Here is a 13,545-nt window from a genome sequence, read left to right as displayed (position 1 = left end):
GACCAGATGCTACAACCAAGCAGCTGGAAAAGTGCTTCTACATAGCCCACCTCTACCAACTGGCAGCCCAGATCTCCAGGAAATGCCTGCTGTGTCAAAAGAATAATCCCAGAACCGGACCACTGGCTCCCCCAGGGATTCAGCACAGTGGAACGGCACCTATGGAAGATCTTGTCGTGGACTTTACTGAATTACCCCGTTGTGGACTACACCACTATCTGCTGGTGGCAGTGTGCACCTACACCGGATGGGTCGAAGCATGGCCCACAAAGACTGAAAAGGCATTTGAAGTAACCAGGTGCCTGCTTAGGGAAATCATCCCTCGCTATGGATTGCCAAGGTCCATAGGATCTGATAATGGACCAGCATTTGTTCATGCAGTCCTACAGGGGCTGGCAAAAGCGCTCCAGATCAACTGGAAGCTGCATACTGCTTATAGACCCCAGAGTTCTGGAAAAGTAGAGAGAATGAACAGAACTCTAAAGAATCAGCTGTCCAAGCTGACTCAGGAAACCGGGTCTAATTGGGTGACCATGTTGCCCTTGGCATTACTCAGGGTCCGCAGTCTCCCGTCAAAGCGAACCCACCTGTCACCTTTTGAAATTCTGTTTGGAAGACCAGTTCCATATGTTAGAATGTTGACTCCATATGCTAGCCAAGATGTGCAATTGAATAATTATGTACAGTCACTCTCCCAAGTTTTCTCTTATCTCAACAGGTGGACCCAGGCTCGCACCCCATGTGTGTTGACTGAACCGTTCCATCAGTTCGAGCCAGGTGACGAAGTGTGGGTGAAAGACTGGCAGCGAGCCCCCCTACAGCCCTGCTGGAGGGGACCCTATACTGTGCTACTCTCTACACCTACTGCTGTGAAGGTTGCCGGCATCACCCCGTGGGTCCACCATACTCGAGTGAAGAAAGCCATCTCAGATTGGACAGTAACACCAGATCCAGAGAACTCCCTTCGGCTGACCATCTCCAGACGCCTGGCAGACGACCGCTCTGCTGATATCACACCGGAAGCTGATATCTCAACGCACAGCTGAAGAATTGGATGGGAGGGGCGCCCGCGGGCAGCGTCCCCAACTCCGTGCCGGGACTAACCCAGGAAGTTCACCAGGACATTTAATATTTCCGTAGGGACTTTCTCTTTTCTTTTTGTTATCTGCTCTATGTCCCACAGCCCTGACCTCACTGAGCCATACCGCATTTATTGGCCTGATGGCCTCTGCTACGACTGGTTCGTCTTGCCGGTGGTAAGAGATGGTGTGCTCTATGGCTATTGGAAACTGGGATTTGATGAGATTGCCGTTTTAAAACACCCCACTGCCCCGTTGTGGCTCCTCTCCCACACCACTGCCCAGCACGCGTGGATAGTGCTCATACGGGAAGTTGCAGAGACGGTCGAAATCTATCGAGTTCTAGACCGCTCTTGCTGCTGTGGGAGGGTAGTCAACTGTTATATGGGAGGTAGAGCACTGTACCAACCTCATTTGATAGACCAGGTCCTACTCTTAATGCAGGCGATAGATGGGACGGAACCTATCTTAATGCAAGTATTGCAGGGGTGGGAGCCTTAACCAGGTGTGCATTGAAATTGCTAAACAAGTGGTTCAATCCACCCATCAGGGTTAGCAGAAAAGTTGACCCACGTAGTAGGAGCATCAGCTCACCAGTGGACTCTCATCCTTGAGGCTCAACAGGTAGTTAGGCACAAATATCAGTGAGCTCTTCAACAATGAGCACACCCCCTGAATATTGGTGGGAGGAACCATGGAAGGATTGGGGTTGGTGGATAGGGGTTGTCTCAACCGCTCTTGTCATATGGATGTGTGTTTTCTTTTGCTGGCATGAGCGTCACCGATTTTGTGGGAGGGAACAACCAGCCCCCATCCCCTTGACCCTTCTGGTACTCGCCCTACTTGGGTTGGGTCTGGGAGATGACTCACATATACGGAAAACCGACCGGTCAGAGCCCTATCATCAGATTTGGAGTAATAATACCTATGTTAGAGATATAGATCGTTTCTCTTCTATGCTTAATCTTTCTGAATGTTGGGTTTGTATGCATATCCCTCCTCAATTTAAGAAGCCTGGCATACTACTGCATAGTATTCCAATAAATGAGTCATTTAGAATTAGTAATCTTATGTCAGATGGTCGCACCTATTCACCCCCAGTGTTTCTGTCACTCATGGAACAGGCACCTCGTTGTCTCCGTTTCAATCATAACAGCAGCAATTTTTTAGGTCACTATCCATATTGCAATTGGACTTATGAGTATATTAATGGATCTTCCTGCTTCCAAAAAGGTACTTCCATTTATGATGCTATGTGTGTCGATTTTTATACTTGGTTTACCTGGATGACGGCGCGCAGCAGATCTAACTGCCTGCTCCAGTCTGATTTGTGGTTGCTCTGCGGCACAAGAGCCTACAAAGAAATCCCCTCTGCCTTTTCTGGAACCTGTACTTTAGGAGTAGTCGTACCCCTGGTGTATAAGATGGATAAGCTCCCAACAGTCCGTCTGCGTAACAAAAGGGACGCGAAATCACCTATTAACCAGTATACCGGCACAGCCATCTCTAGGTCCCTTCTACCCCCTTTGGGTGTAGCCATGAATTACCAGGATCTGCATAGATTGGCAAACTGGACCGAGGCTTTGTTTAACTCCACCATCTCGGCCTTAAAAGCAATTAATAAGGAAATGTCAGAGATAAGGGAGGTAGTCCTTCAAAATCGTTACTGTCAGGGTTTCTGGGAGAGAGGAGGAGATGACAGAGGAGACGGAGAGCGAGTGGGAGGAGGGGCAGAAGGATGAGGAAGAAGATGATGGAATTCTGAGGGAATCCACGAGTCTGAGCAGCGAGTCAGAGGATTCTCAAAAGGGGGTTACCTTAATCAAGCAAAGGGGAGGAGAAGGGAGAAGCGGAGAGGAGCCCAGTGGAAGACAGAGGAAGCAAGAGACGTCTCAGCCGGAACGGAGTAAAGGGGGTGGAGTCGTCAGTCTCTCGGAGGGAGCAGGATTAGGAGAGAACAGAGAGAGGGGGTTGGAGCAGGGTGTTCAGCCGGAAAGGGTGGAGAGCAGAGCAGGGGGTGGTGTAGCGGTCGAAAGAAAGGTCAGCAGCAACGTACGCGCGCCAAGTTCAAACGTAGAGGCGCGCGGAAGTGGAGAGAGCTCAGGGGAGGAGCCCGGCCCTAAAGCCAGAAAGAGGGGGGAAGAGGCGGCAGAGGATTCAGCCTCAGGCGAGTCACGGAGAGAGGGAACCCAGGGGGGCAGGAAGACCCTGCGGAAAAGAAAGGAGAGGAAGAGGTGGTCTAGAGCCAGGCTATTAAGTTGGTGCGGAAGAGGGGAGGAGTCAGAGGGGACTTCAGCGGTCTAACGTGGCAGACGTACGGCCACAATGCTGAACTGTATGAGAAGCAGAAATCTTCAATAAACTTTTCCTGTAAATAAGCTGCAACGGAGTGAGGTCTCTTGTGAGCTGGGACCAGTCCTGGGTGGCCGTGACAGTAAGTCCCCTCTCTGAAAGCAAAAATTTTTTTTTGCGAAGCTCACGAACGGGAGCAGCCATGAGCGCTGAGGAGCAGCTGGTTGCATTGCGGAATCAGGTTACCGCTCTCACATCGGCAGTCATTGCTTCGCAGAAGAAGAATGACGACTTGGAGAAGACGTGCCAGGATTTGCAGGCAAGGTGGGAGCGCGCGGACAAGGCGGGGGCCCCAGGATCCAGAGCGGAGGGCATTGCGCTTGGACGGAGGGGGGGTGCCCTAGTTCCGCATTTTAATGGCAACTTGCAAGACTATCCCAATTTCAGAGCGGACGTTGTATATGCACTGCACTTACTCCGTCACGATTTTAAAGATGAGGAGGAGAGAGTGGGGTTCATTGTTTCGCACCTGCATGGGGAGGCCAGGGCTTGGCTACGCAATTTGTGGCGCGAAGATGGACCGGCCCGTCGCGATTCAACTGCGTTCATCAAAGCGATGGATTCTTGTTTTCAATCCTCTGTGGATGTGGACATTGCGCGCCGTCAAATGCACGGGCTGAGGCAGGGGAAAGCGACTGTGCGCCAATACCACTCTAAATTTTTTGCATTGCTCACCGCCTTAGATTGGCCAAAGGACAGTAAACCGGTCAGAGATCTTTTTTGGGAGGGATTGAGCCCCCCCATCAAGGATGAGATCGCTAGGGGGGACAGACCCCAGACCCTAGAAGACGTGGTGCAACGGGCTTTAGCTCTTGGAATTCGACATGAGGGGCGTCCGTGGCACGAGGAGGACGGGCCCCAAGCGCGTGCGCAAGCAAGGACTCTCCCTTTTGTGCACAGGGACTTCAGCCGTGCGCACCCCTCGCCAATGGGGAAGGACAGAGAGGAGCCAATGGAGATTGGTGGTGCTAGGGCTCAGAAGCCATCCCAGAGCCCTGTCCCTGGTGCAGCCAAAGCGAAGCCTCCTAGAGGAACCAGGAAGTGTTACATCTGTGACAGTGCGCACCATATGGCGAAAGAGTGCCCCCAGAGGCTCCAGAAGCACACTGCAGCGCTGGCAACTGTAACAGCAGAGGTGCAACCAGGGGAGCAGCTTCAGGGAAACGACAGTGCCTGGCTGGAAGCAGAGCTACTGGGGCTCAGCCAGGCGGATCTGTAGACAAGCCCCCAGCATCACTGCAGAGCGTGGACCCTTTGCCTCCCAAACCGGCAGTTCTGCTCACAGCAACACTCCAGTTGCCTGATGGGAGACTCCTCGAGGTTCCAATAACGATCGATTCGGGAAGCAACGCCGACTTCATGGGACTGCAGTTCGTTAAGCAGCACAACATGGCGCTCCTGCCTGCAACGACGCCTCTGAACGTGGTCACGGTGGACGGCAGGAAGTTGCTGGGGGGGCAAGTGGTGCAGCAAACCCCTCCCATGATGATGCAGATTGGCAACCATCGAGAGCTTATTAGTTTCAATGTCACCCACTTATCGGACACACCCATCGTGTTAGGCATGAGTTGGCTGGAGAGGCACAGTCCCGCGGTTGCGTGGTACCAGAGGCAGATCAACTTTTGTTCATCGTATTGTGCTCAGCATTGCTTTCAGACCGATCAGGGAGGAGAAGCTGAGCAGCCATTGCATCTGGGTATGGTGCAAACAGTGCCTCACAAGTACCAGGAATTCTTGGAGGTTTTCTGTGAGAAGGAAGCTGACAAGTTGCCGCCTCATAGACCTTACGACTGCGCGATTGATTTAGGGCCAGGGGCGCAATTGCCTGCTGCCAAGCTGTACTCCATGTCGGAGGACGAAATGCAAGAGCTTCGGGAGTTCATAGACCATAACCTCAAGCGAGGTTTCATCCAGGAATCTAAAGCAGCGGGAGGCAGCCCTGTTTTCTTTGTGAAGAAGAAGGACACGCCCCAAAAAAGGCTTATAGTGGATTACAGGTTCATCAACAGCTTGACTAAGCCCAAAGCTTTCCCCATGCCCAAGATTGACGACCTTTTAGCGACCGTCAGGAGGGGCAAGATTTTCACCAAGCTGGACCTACGTGGAGCTTACAATCTCATCCGCATCCGGAAAGGAGATGAGTGGAAGACCGCCATGTTCACCCCTCTGGGCACATACGAATACAGAGTCATGCCTTTCGGCCTCCAAAATGGCAGCCACGTTTTTCAAGCATTTATGCACCACGTGCTAGCAGGTCTCCTCTACAAAAAGTGTGTCTGCTTTCTCGACGATATCCTGATTTTCTCGGAATCGCCGGAGGATCACGATAAGGACGTGAGGGAGGTCCTGCAGAGGCTGAAGGAACACAGGCTGTACGCCAAGTTGGAAAAGTGCCAGTTTGATGTCAGAGAGGTTGATTTCCTTGGCTACAAGTTGTCCGACGAGGGACTGGCCATGGACAGGGCTAAGGTTCAAGCGCTGTTGGACTGGAAAAGCCCTCGAAATCGGAAAGAGGTCCAGAGGTTCATCGGCTTTGCCAATTTTTACCGCAAGTTTATTAAAGGTTTTGCGAACGCGACGGCGGCGATCACTGACACCCTCAGTTCCAAGAAGAAGAAGTTCGTCTGGACCGAACAAGCGGAGCGGTCCTTCCGGACGCTTAAAGGTCTTTTCGCCTCCGAAGAGCAGCTGCTCCACGTGAATCCCGGCAGACCCATGCGGGTAGAGACCGATGCGTCAGATAGAGCGGTTGGGGCCGTTCTTTTGCAAGAGGATTCACAAGGCAACTGGCGACCGGGTGCGTTCTACTCCCGGAAGCTCAGCAAGGCGGAGCGCAATTATACCATATGGGACAGGGAGTTGTTGGCCATTCATGCAGCTTTCAAAGCGTGGCGACACTTCTTAATAGGAGCCAAGCACACGGTGCAGGTCCGCACGGATCACAAGAACTTAGAGTATTGGCGGACGGCTAAGTTGCAGACCCAGCGACACATGCGCTGGGCGGAGTTCTTTGCGGACTTCGACTTCAAAATAGAATACATCCCAGGAGACTCCACTGTTATTGCAGACGCGCTGTCCCGAAAGCCGCAATACTTGGAGGAAGCAGCTCCAATCGCAGCAAAGCACATTTTCGCACCGCAGGCGTGGACGTGCGCTACCATCGCAGTCGACCTGGACGCGGTGCGACGCGCGTTGCAAAGGGATCAGTTTGCACAGTCTAAGATGGAGGAGCTACGCGGAGGGTCGCGACACAACGATGAGTTTCAATTACAAGATGGACTTTTGACTCGTAAGGGTGCCCTTTACGTGCCCACCGACGATCTTCGAGCCAAGGTTCTGCAACAGTTGCATGACGCCCCTAGTGCAGGCCATTTCGGCAAAGAGAAGACGATGGAGTTGGTGGCTAGAGACTTTTGGTGGCCCCAGATGAGAGGAGAGGTGGCGGACTACGTCGCCAGGTGTGATATCTGCCAGAGGTCCAAACCAGTGCACCAGAAGCAGGCGGGATTGCTAGAACCGCTGGAGACACCGCAGCAACCATGGGAGAGGGTAGCGTTGGACTTTGTTACAGACCTGCCCAGCTCCAGAGGTAAGACGGCGGTGTTAGTGGTGGTGGACTTGTTCACCAAGATGGCGCACTTCATCCCTTGTGCCAAGGTGGCGACGGCAGAACAGACCGCAAAGCTCTTCATCGATCACGTCTTCAGAGTGCATGGACTTCCGCAGTCCGTCTTGTCCGACAGGGGGCGCCAGTTTGTTTCCACTTTCTGGCGAAAGCTTCTGGGCATCTTGCACGTCAAAATCAACCTGACATCGGCGAGGCATCCACAAACCAACGGTCAAGCGGAGAGGGTCAACGCGATCATGCAGCAGTACCTGCGGTGCTACGCCAACCAGCGACCTGCGGCGTGGGTGGACTATCTGCCGATGGCTGAATTCGCCTACAACAACACGAAACACGCTTCCACCGGGGTGACGCCTTTCTTCGCGAACAATGGCCGTCATCCCAGAACCTTCCCGAGATTTGCGGCACCAGGAGGGGGGGGGCCTCAAGATGCCGACCAGTTTGCAGCGGAGTTGCAAGAGGTGCACGAGGAGCTGCGGAGACATTTGGAGCTGGCAAAACAGGCGTATAAGGTGCAGGCCGATAAGCACAGGAGGGCGGGAGAGGACATCCAGGTTGGGGACTGGGTGTGGTTAGCAGCCCACGCGATGCCGGCCAGGTCATTGGCCAAGAAGAAGTTAGGACACAGGCAGCTAGGGCCATATCAAGTTGAGGCTAAGATCAATCCGGTGGCTTTTCGTCTAGCCCTTCCGGAAGGTTCCAGGGTGCACCCGGTCTTTCATAGGTCGGTGCTCACTCCCTACAAAACCCCACACAGGTTTCAAGAGTCAGGAGCACCCCCAGAGCCACGTAGGAGGGCGCCTGAGAGGGGGGAATCGCCAAGACCAGGACCTCTTAACGAGGTCACAGAGATACTGGACTCGAGATGGGGGGAGGAGGGAGTTGAATATTTTCTCGCCAGGGAGGGCACACCAGCCGCTGCTAATAGTTGGGTGCCAGGCTACGAGTTAGACGAACCCCTTTTGAAAGAAGAGTTCCATGCACTTTTCCCACATAGACCCATGCCAGCTGAGTACTTTGATGACTGGCTTTTCACACCCACATTGTCAGATAGCACGTTCAGGGGTTTCTCTTCCCCCGAGGAAAGAACACCAGAATCAAGCCCGCCCAGGGGATCGTGCTCGGGGGTGGACACGGAAACCCCTTATTGGTGGGAGGAGCAGCCAGAGGAGGAATGGCGTAAGAGGTGGCTGATAGGTCCTTGGCGGGCAGCACCGGAGGAAGTAGCGATGGAAGCAGAGACTGGGAAGCATTTGGGGGAAGAACCCGGCTTCGAATACACTTACACAGAACTGCCAGCAGAGAACATTGACGTAGACGACCTGTATCCTGAGCCTACCCCCGAAGAGCCGCAGTTTCCACAACCGGTCCCCGGCGAGCGGGAGGGGGGAAGGGGGGGCTTCGAGGGGGGGATGGATGTCAGGGTTTCTGGGAGAGAGGAGGAGATGACAGAGGAGACGGAGAGCGAGTGGGAGGAGGGGCAGAAGGATGAGGAAGAAGATGATGGAATTCTGAGGGAATCCACGAGTCTGAGCAGCGAGTCAGAGGATTCTCAAAAGGGGGTTACCTTAATCAAGCAAAGGGGAGGAGAAGGGAGAAGCGGAGAGGAGCCCAGTGGAAGACAGAGGAAGCAAGAGACGTCTCAGCCGGAACGGAGTAAAGGGGGTGGAGTCGTCAGTCTCTCGGAGGGAGCAGGATTAGGAGAGAACAGAGAGAGGGGGTTGGAGCAGGGTGTTCAGCCGGAAAGGGTGGAGAGCAGAGCAGGGGGTGGTGTAGCGGTCGAAAGAAAGGTCAGCAGCAACGTACGCGCGCCAAGTTCAAACGTAGAGGCGCGCGGAAGTGGAGAGAGCTCAGGGGAGGAGCCCGGCCCTAAAGCCAGAAAGAGGGGGGAAGAGGCGGCAGAGGATTCAGCCTCAGGCGAGTCACGGAGAGAGGGAACCCAGGGGGGCAGGAAGACCCTGCGGAAAAGAAAGGAGAGGAAGAGGTGGTCTAGAGCCAGGCTATTAAGTTGGTGCGGAAGAGGGGAGGAGTCAGAGGGGACTTCAGCGGTCTAACGTGGCAGACGTACGGCCACAATGCTGAACTGTATGAGAAGCAGAAATCTTCAATAAACTTTTCCTGTAAATAAGCTGCAACGGAGTGAGGTCTCTTGTGAGCTGGGACCAGTCCTGGGTGGCCGTGACAGTTACGCTTTGGATGTAGTCCTTGCCTCTAAGGGCGGAGTTTGTGCCTTAATTCATTCCCATTGCTGCATGTACATTTCAGACCAGTCAGCAAATATTTCAGCCACCATCAACCACATGGAAACAATGATAGCTGAAAACCCGCTGAAAGCCACAGGGAGTGATGCATGGGGTTGGATGTATTCCTGGCTCCCTGATGGCAGTTGGCTCAGGAATGTTATAGTATTATTAGCAGGACCGCTATTAATCCTTTTGCTTCTTTGCCTCTGTATCCCCTGCTTATTGCAATGCTTGCAGCAAATGATGCAAAGACTCCTGTCACGGAAGCTAGGACCCACAGTCATCGCTGTGATGAGGGAGTATAGGCCCATACCCCAGAACGAACCTAAGTATTAGGTTGTTCAGAAGAAGAGGAGGGAGTGAAGGGAGAAGGGAACGGTTAATCATTAATATTATCTACACATAGTAAATTCCAGCACTCTGCTAGGATGGCTACACAAGCTCAAACTCAAAAATGCAGTTATTTGCAAAGTCTAAATCAGACAGGTCAGGAGGCCGTTTCCTGTCTAACCAGCTATCTGAAACTGCTGATGTTAGCTACAGGTCAGAAGGTCGTTTCCTGCCTAGCCAGAAACTGCTGTCAACTAAAAACCACTAGCAAGATGTTTCCTGCTTTGCTTCTGCTTTAAGTAATGCAAGATAAGAAGAGATACAAGGGAATGCTTAGCTAGCAAAAGAAGACACGTGTACAAGGAGGTGGGAGGGGGTGCTTACTGAGCAAAGAAAATGCTTAACCAGCAGAGGAAGTGCTTAGCTAGCAGCCTTAGCCAGCAAATATTGATATGCCCTAAAAGGGAATGAGTTGAAAACTTGCCAGCTGATTGGGGAAGGTTTGGGGGAGGTCTGGGAGGTGGGTAAATACTCTCAAAGTATAAGAAGGCTTGCAAATGCGTATTGCTTTACAGTCAGATTTCAGAAACTATATTCTGCTGGCTGTCTCTGTGCACAGATTTGCAATAAAACTCTTTTCTCCAAAGAAGAAACTTTCCTGGAATTTTTTTATTCTCTTCTCGGTCCTGGGGACGCGGGTAAGCAATTCTCTGGCAAAGTAAAGGGCCTAAGCCTACAATAGCAAACCTAAACGGCCTCGGTCCAGTATAGCTGAAGGAGCGTCTCCACCCCCATCATTCCACCCAGACACTGGGGTCCAGCACCAAGGATCTTCTTGTGGTTCCCTCGCTGCGAGACGTCAAGTTGCAGGGAACCAGGCAGAGGGCCTTCTTGGTAGTGGCAGCCACGCAGTGGAACACCCTCTCACCAGTTGTCAATGAAATAAGCAACTACCAGACTTTTAGAAGACATCTGAAGGCAGCCCTGTTTAGGGACGCTTTTAATGTTTGCCGCACTATTGTATTTTAATATTTTGTTGGAAGCCGCACAGAGTGGCAGGGGAAACCCAGCCAGATGGGCGGCATATAAACAATAAATTATTATTATTATTATTACCTCTCTAACAAAATACTCAACAGAGCACCTCTTTACAAGAGCACTTAAACAAACTTTGCACTATATAATCTCACTTTTCATATACCTCCACACTAAAGAAACTTCCACCTAGACTAGTCCATTAATTGACAATACAATCTGGCAGAGCTGCTGTTCTCATGAGACCTGAAACTCAGCCAAGTCTGTGAATATCATGTTCTTGCTGATAAAGAGTTAACTCCAGCTGTGAACTGTGGGATTTCCTGCCCATATAACTCTGTGACCCCAGCCTTCTGAATGTCGCCTGTAGGATTCATCTTTAGTTGCAGTTTCCATGGGATCCTAGAGTTGAAAGGGACCCCAAAGGTCATCAAGTCCAAGCCCCTGCATTGCAGGAATCTCAGCTAGATCCTCCAAGACAGATGGCCATCCAAACTAGGCTTCTTTTATTTCTATATTCACCACTGAGTGCTGAAATAAGCTTCTATGCTATGGACAGACAATAACAAATAGTGGCCAGGAGTCACCTAACTAGCCCCATCTGTTGCAAAATGGGGCCTGCCCCTCATTCCTCCCCCTCTCCATGCCCCTTTGAACCCCTTGAATTTGGCTGCAGGGCATTGGGAGGGAACCTCCCCAGAACAACTCACGAGGAGAGGGGAAAGTGGATCCTTCCATCAGGGAAACTGGAATGCTTGCGTAGGCAGAATGGTTTGAAAACCACAAGGTGGAGTACCAACTATTTGGACAAAGACGAATACCCATAATTAATGAAATAATTCAATTAAAATGTCAAAATAGACATCCAGAATTAAAATGTGCAGCAAAGGAATCCTATTGAAACAACACCGCAATTTACAGGAAGGAAATAACAGAGCATTGTGTAGCAGATCATATTTCTGCTGTCTCAGAGGAGGAAATTTCCCTTTTTCTTTTAGGGTCCAGTGTGTTTTGAAGATGTCGCTGTTCGTTTCACGGACGAGGAGTGGGCGTTGCTGGATCCTGACCAGAGAGCTCTGCATAAGGACGTCATGGAGGAGAATCGTGGGATCGTGGCCTCTCTTGGTAAGGCTCCCTGTGGGATCGTCCTAACTGCCTGGAAATTCAAAAAATACCTCTATTTGACAAACCTCAGATATTTTCACAGAGCTCAACAGCGCCCCCTACAACACCTGGAAACCTAACACCCCCACAATAAACCTTGAACAGCAAATTACAGTTTTTTCTGTCAAAAATCTTCCTCCAGTTCTGCCTTTTTATACCATGATTCGGCTGGTCTGAACTGCCCAGGCATCTTAAATGTCAGCTTCAGAGTTGTTAGAATAGATAAGTAGCTTCTGTCAGGTTTTTTGGTTTTGGTTTTGCTGCTGTCAGTCTTGGGTTGACCAGAGAGACGACTGACATTGGAGATGGAGGAGATGCCATGACTGGGCCAAACAACATCTGCCCCAGAGAAGAGCCAGGCTGATTGAATCTCAGGTAGTACTAGCAGTGATAACAATAGTAATAATAATAATAGTAATAATTTTTATTTATATCCTGCCAACACACACACATATATATGAAACATTAATAATAACAATCTGATCCGATATTAAAAGTACATTAACTTTAAAATGAACATCTTACACTAGTGGCCAAAATTGTAGAAACCTTTTGGGAAAAGTGTATTTCTGAGGTTTGATGGCTTATAACACCACTTTTTTGGGGAACAATACCATAACGTTATACATCAATGGAAAGATAATAAAATGAAGAATGTAATGCAATAACATTTATAAAGGATTATTTATTAGAACAGCAGTCATAAAGAAGAAAAGTGAAATACATAGAAAAAAGGGGATAGAGTGGTGCCCCGCAAGACGAATGCCTCGCAAGACGGAAAACCCGCTAGACGAAAGGGTTTTCCGTTTTGGAGGTGCTTCGCAAAACGAATTTCCTATGGGCTTGCTTCTCAAGACGAAAATGTCTTGCGAGTTCCTGCAGGTTTTTTTCCCTCCCCCCCTTTTTCTAAGCAGCTAAGCCGCTTATCAGCTGATCCGCTAAGCTGATAAGCCGCTAAAAGCTGCTAAAAGCTGCTAAACTGCTAATAGCACTAATCCGCTAAGCTGTCAATGGGCTTGCTTCGCAAGACGAAAAAACCGCTATACGAAGAGACTCATGGAATGGATTAATTTCGTCTTGCAAGGCACCACTGTATACAAAAATTCTCACTATGTCAAATAATTCTTAGTTTGTATCTGAAGAAGTGTGCATGCACACGAAAGCTCATACCAAGAACTGACTTAGTTGGTCTTTAAGGTGCTACTGGAAGGAATTTTTTAATTCTTAGTTTGGTAACCTTTAGCTTTAATTACAGCCTTACAACGCCTTCCCATGGAGTGAACCAAGTTTTTTAGTTCTGCAGCTGTAATAAAGTGAAACCAAGTCTGAATTATGGCCTCTGTTAATTGGACTTTATTGCTGGGTTGCTTCTGACTAACAAGTTTCTTTAGGCGGCTCCATAAATTTCTGATTGGGTTGAAGTGTGGGCTATTCCCAGGCCATTCAAGCAGTGGAATATCTTTATCTTGAAAGCACCTTTTGCACACAGCAGCAACATGACATGGAGCTGAATCCTGTTGAAGTATAAAATAAATAAATAATTATTTATAGAAATATATATAAACGCTTAACTATCTGGGAAAAGATCATACACTTCAGTTTGGGCTCAAGTATTTCATTTATGTTTTTAAAGCATTTACATTCCCATTATTGACGCAAATTCTGCCCACTCCTTTTGCTGTCATACAACCCCAGATCATAACACTATCTGGGTGTT

The 13,545-nt window shown here is 50.2% G+C and overlaps 1 protein-coding gene and 1 long non-coding RNA gene across 4 annotated transcripts in view; one reads left to right on the top strand and one right to left on the bottom strand.

Annotated features, from left to right (window-relative positions):
* Nucleotides 1-13,545, top strand: part of LOC309369078 (uncharacterized protein) — a 421,063-nt gene that overhangs the window by 36,271 nt on the left and 371,247 nt on the right. The gene's annotated exons all lie outside the window — the stretch shown is intronic.
* The window catches only part of LOC309369415, a 48,194-nt gene that overhangs the window by 31,021 nt on the left and 3,628 nt on the right, over nucleotides 1-13,545 (bottom strand). The gene's annotated exons all lie outside the window — the stretch shown is intronic.

The sequence above is a fragment of the Podarcis melisellensis genome, assembly GCF_964234715.1.
Source record: "Podarcis melisellensis genome assembly, chromosome: 4".
Classification (NCBI taxonomy): Eukaryota; Metazoa; Chordata; class Lepidosauria; order Squamata; family Lacertidae; genus Podarcis; species Podarcis melisellensis.
Note: the sequence above shows the minus strand (reverse complement) of the source record. Positions and strands in the feature narration are given on the sequence as shown.